This window comes from Dreissena polymorpha, chromosome 7, assembly GCF_020536995.1.
Source record: "Dreissena polymorpha isolate Duluth1 chromosome 7, UMN_Dpol_1.0, whole genome shotgun sequence".
NCBI classification, from domain to species: domain Eukaryota; kingdom Metazoa; phylum Mollusca; class Bivalvia; order Myida; family Dreissenidae; genus Dreissena; species Dreissena polymorpha.
This window is the reverse complement of record NC_068361.1, coordinates 17,961,955-17,967,745: the sequence shown is the minus strand read 5'-3', so window position 1 is coordinate 17,967,745 and position 5,791 is coordinate 17,961,955. Positions and strand designations below refer to the sequence as shown.

The following is a 5,791-nucleotide window of genomic DNA, read 5'->3' as shown; positions in this document are numbered from 1 at the left end:
GTGAGATCATTGAGTCCTGTTTTCCCTCAACGAGAGAATTTAGCCCTCGTCGTCCATTCATTGTTATTTCGATGTTATTGCTGGAAACTTGAACAAAAAGCGGCATTTCAACAAATGCCGTTGCAATATAAAATATGCAAACAATGGAAATATGAAATATGAACATTTCGAGAAAGGAGAGTTTATACAGACAGTGTAAGTGTTCCTTATATTGTATAACAAGTTGGAATATGTTTGTTTCATTATTCTTTGATATGTGTTTTTGTATTTGTGTGTTCACTATTGTCAATATGGTTATCTGTTAAAATAGTATTTTTGAAGTTTTGTTAATTATTTCGTGCGTGTAATACATATTGTTCAAAATGAGTAAAAAAAGTTAAAAGCATATTACACAGGGATTGCGTTTTTAATTTAGAAACATTAAATTCTCGAAACCCCTCTTTTGGTTTTTAATATACCCCACCCACTATTAACGTAATACAGCCTCAGCTATGACCTCATAAACTGTGAAATTCACTTCGTAGTATTTTTAAACAAACTTTCTTTTTACCAGAAAAGACACACTTTTATGTCAAACTGTGAACAAGTTTAAACTACATTGCATCCAATTATATTATTGACGAATTTTCCAGCGGGTATTGTATATCGAATAAAAAACTGCTGGTTTAGTTTCCAATTAAATGTATTTAATAAGCGAGTGTCAATGCTTATTGCTTTTTTATCTCGAAACAAAAAACACATAGTCACATGCTCCGGATTGTAGCTCGGCATTATCATGACAGGATTGACGTTTTCATCTAAAAGTCTCTTGATAGTTATGTGTTGCAATAACTTTATGGATCTATCCCTAATTAGAGTGGACAACTACGTTTCAGACTAGGCTGTGTCTGATCACCCTAGGAACGATGTCAGAAAGGTCTCACGTGGTTTCGGCAAAACGAAACAATATTAAATATGTCTGATTCTGATAAATAATGAAACACCGATTTCTGTGCAGAAGAATGCTTTTATTGAAAGTATACATAAGCAAAGATTTATTTCCTGAAGTATTAGTCTTTTTAGCATTTTCTAGTAATATTCATTTATTGCACAACTGGTTTTAAACACATGTTACTGTGACAAAGACAACATGTAATTACCAAGTAAACCTTTAAATCATTCTAAACAACATGGTTGAAGTGTCTTAATAAAATAGACTGCAACAATTATCTCTGTAATCAGGAAGTTGAAAAGGATAATGAGAAATATTCTTTAATTTATAAACAAAAGCCAGCATCCATTTTCAGAAAGCGCAGAGTTTTTTTCGGGCTGTTTGTATCATGCAACGTTGTTCGGCACTCTAAAATAGAAATTATACAATTTTGTATCGGTATGCAGTATTTAACAAAATGATAGAAAGCGCATTCTGTTCCTCAACATTCATCCATTTGTCAATATCAATGTAAATATGAATGATAATTTTCATCGCATCAAAACGGGGTTTCTTTTTTCTCTGGCGGTAAAATGCAAACATTAACATACCCATGCGTCTCACTTTGAATGACGTTTCAATCAAAATGGTTTATTATTTCTTGTTGTCTTGATGAGAATGAATGAGACAATTAAATCACTAAGAGAACGCGTAATAGTATTTTAATAAGTAGTTTTATTACTGTTTTACGTTACACTTTTATTAATATTTTGTGGTAAACATACAGAATTTTCCATGTAAGAAGCGATCAACTTTTTAAATCGGTACCTTTTGTTTTGTAAACTTATAAGAAAAACGAAAGGTTTTAGCAACATAATTGACTCTTTAAACACGCTGATAACATAATTGAAACTCGTGTATTGTTGATCATGAAAGTACCATTGTTAACAGTCAAAGTTTCAGATTAGAAATACTGACTTGTAAACAAACTAGGCCGTGAACTGATACATAAACTGCATCAATCACTTTTCTTCTTTCTGATTTTTATGCGAAATAGAAATAAGCAAGGCCTGAATTAGTCTGCACACGATTGCGTTACAGCAACTGTGAAAAGGTCATTTACCTGACTTAACATACAGAATAGATAGACATCGTGAGAGATTTAAATAAGTTTACACAACTATATCCTTGTAATTTACAATAAATACACATTTGGTTTAAATATGATAAAATATGCATTTCACAATGGTACCATGTGTTTTGGTAAAGGCCATAAAGTGGATGACCAATAACATGAATACATCCGGAAAAAGGAATATTAAAAAACAGAACACTTCGTTACCCTAATTGCTATAGACGCTGATTCTCAACCACCCGCCACATTTCAATGCGCTGTTCCCAGGACACGCATAGTTACATTCGGAGTCAGGCTTTAGCACTGTGGGTAGTACTGTGCCGCAGAAACACTCACCGCTGGCCTATATATATATATATATATACATAGATTTGCGGTTTGTAATACCTTCTAGTAATAGTGAAGCCATTTTTAAGAAACAAAATTAACAATAACGTAAATTAAGTATTTTTTATGAACACAATTCAATAAGAATTCTAAAAATACACAGTATGTACGTAACTCAAGGAAAACGCATGAAGCGTATATTAGCAAAATTGATGTGATTAGAGCAACGAATATGTATACAATCGTCACGAGAAATTCCTCTTTTAAGCATTACGCGCTATAGGTAAAGAAGTACGTTATAGCTAAAGCATTACGCTATACTTAAAGCATTACTCTATAGTTAAAGCATTACGCTATAGCTAAAGCATTACGCTATAGTTAAAGCATTACGCTATAGTTAAAGCATTACGCTATAGTTAAAGCATTACGCTATAGTTAAAACATTTCGCGATAGTTAATGCATTACGCTATTGTTAAAGCATTACGCTATAGTTAAAGCATTACGCTGTAGTTAAAGCATTACGCTATAGTTTTACTTGTATACAGCTTGATTGTTTGCTTAAAGCTTTTTACTTATATAATATGAATGTGTTATGCAAAAATGAAATGACATATGATTGAATCAGCGTTCGTTTATTGCTTACAAAAGTGTGATCCATCCATAAGGGATACATATCATTGAACCGATTCTTTATTACCTCAACGCCGCTAAAAGCGAAACCAATGCAGCGAGAGGCACATTCCAAAGGCGTGTTTGTGGGCGAGTTGGGAGTCTTTTGAGTAGGCAAGACACGGGGTATCGTATCCACGTAGCATCCGCGGTACATGGGAGCTGTATAATAATAACAATAATAATAATATAGTAATACTGACACTAATAATTCAAATACTACCACTAATAATTATACTTATAATTGTAATAATTATTTAATAAGAAATAATTATATAATAATCTTGTGATTTGCAACGACGTTTATATTGTTCGTTTGTAGTGATGATCTAATCAACATATCTTCCATTCGAATTCCATAGTGTAAAGGTCAGAGTCTTAAATTTATTTTAAATATTAACATCTCTAAAGATCGAAATAAATGTAATAACATCGATAGAGCTCAGAACGTTTAAACAGGTTAGACAGGCTGTAAGTAACGGGTTTGTTTCCGAACCCCTAGCATTCACATCAATTTGAAAGGTGCATGCATACTGTCTTGATAATTAAATTTTCAGTTAGGTTTATTTCGAACAATTTTTTGTAACGCCGACCTTCCTCACATATTATGACACTTTAATTACATAAACGATACAATTACACCTCAAATGCTGTTCGCGTTGCAGAATTTATCAAGCACACTTCAGAAATACCCCTTTTGAATCTAAACCAAGGACATTAACAAAGGTATAAATTGTTACGATTGGCATCAACCACTTGGAAAAGAAGATAAAATACTGTCATTTCATGGTCATAGTTTTATACAACCTTGTTGACCTGAATAAATAAGTATTCGAGACTTGATACAACAATAATGTAAAATATTACCCCTGTTGCTATAGACACTGACCCTCCAGACTCCTCCGCATTTCTTTGTGCTTTCCCCGGGGCACACAGCATTACATTCAGACTCGGGCTTACTCACAACTGGCTGCACGTTTCCACAGAAACACTCGTTGCTGTTCTACATAACAAATGCACAATTATTATTCCAAACGCATACGTTGAACGCATTGTGTATTGTCTCTAAGTATTATATAAAACGTATTTTTGCTCCCCATTAACCTCGATTCTTTTTAACTGAGCTACTGATGCCGATTCTACGACGAAACACTGATAACTTAATCTTTTCGCTGTATAGTTGAACACAATTAAGGTTAACAGCACACAATTATTTACTGTGCTAGCCAATCTTAAATAAATTAAATAAATCGTATTTTCTCTTCTGTGCGAATTGCCAGAACAAAAATCGCAATTCAGTAAATATGCATATCATAGGAAAAAGTCATCGATTTTAGTAAACGTCCTTAAAATGAAAATTATCCGGTCAGGATTGCAGTATCAACTTAATTATCCCCATTGTTAACTGTTAATTTCCTGTCTAAATGATTGCAAAATGCCGTCTAAATTGATATGCCAAATGTTTGTCACATCTAAAAAAAGGTTAATCCAGCTATAGCATAGAATTACCGATCGATATTATTGGCAAATATCACCGAAATAGTCTTTGAAAGAATCATACGTCAATGCACATTTAACAACCTGCAAGTCGGTGACCTGCTATTTGTCAACACTTTAATTAAATGTTAAAACAATTAGGTATTTGCATACCTCAACGCCTGCAAATCTGTAGGACCTGCATCGAGACGCACACTCCAACGGCGAGTTTGACGTCGAGTCGGGGTACCTCACAGGCAAGACACGTTGCATCTGATTCATATAACATCCGAGGTAACGGAAATCTGTTAGTAAGAGAACTTAGAGAAGCATGTCCATAAATTCAGCCTTCATTACAATAATAATAAATTGAGCTACATAAATACCTCTTGTAGTTGAAAAGATTTTTAATTGGGACACGCGAGTTGTGTATCGTGTTATTTCTTAAAAGTTGACCCAGTATTTGTAAAAATATTGCAAGACATATACATTTCCAGAAAGGAAATTCATTTCTGCGTTGAATAAGACCAAGATATTAAAAATCGCTGCAAAATTGATGAAGTAATGACCTGTTCAAAACGATGCACCCCGTTTTCGGGTTGGATACCTTAATATATATATATTTGATAGTGATTTTTTTTTCAGAAAAGTTGATTTTTTGTTATAATATGATAATTTATCATTAAAAATGATGTTTTCACTAATTAATATCATAGCCACACGCTAATCACCTGTGCATGCAAGTATCACATTATATGCGATTATTAAAGCATAGTTGTACGTCACACAACTTCTTTCAAATCACATTCTCTGATCTGAGTGTATTATTACCGAACGATTACGCTACATGAAAGAACGTCAATGACCTACGAGTCGAGCAGACGGGTCCGTCCCATCCTGGTGCACATATACAACGAACGTCCTCACTTGAGGGGACATCGACACAAGTTCCTCCGTTTAGACACGGATTCGGAGTACAACCAGCCAGCACGCAGGTCACGATGCAGGATGCAACGATAACGTGAACAAACATCTTGAAACTGAAATAAAATCCGTCAATTGAAATGTATAGTTTTATTTTCAAATATCTTAACTTTTTATTTTCAAATATCTTAACTAAGAATATTATGTAAATGCACATTCTCTTTATTGTTATAACAATACAGTTTTATTTTTAAATGTATTACATTTACTCGTCAAAGACTTTCGACATATAATTATAATTATTCATCCAGAGATTGTAACTAAAGGTTTTTAACCTTAAATACAAGTT

General features: G+C 33.4%; 1 long non-coding RNA gene across 1 annotated transcript; it reads right to left on the bottom strand.

Annotated features, from left to right (window-relative positions):
• Window positions 1–986: 986 nt before the first annotated feature.
• LOC127837821 (uncharacterized) lies at window positions 987–4,792 on the bottom strand. The gene is made up of 5 exons (XR_008029482.1): window positions 4,693–4,792; window positions 3,910–4,045; window positions 3,071–3,204; window positions 2,253–2,388; window positions 987–1,339 (listed from the first exon to the last, which is right to left on the bottom strand). It is a non-coding gene; the product is annotated as an uncharacterized LOC127837821 (long non-coding RNA).
• Between the last annotated feature and the right edge of the window lie 999 nt (window positions 4,793–5,791).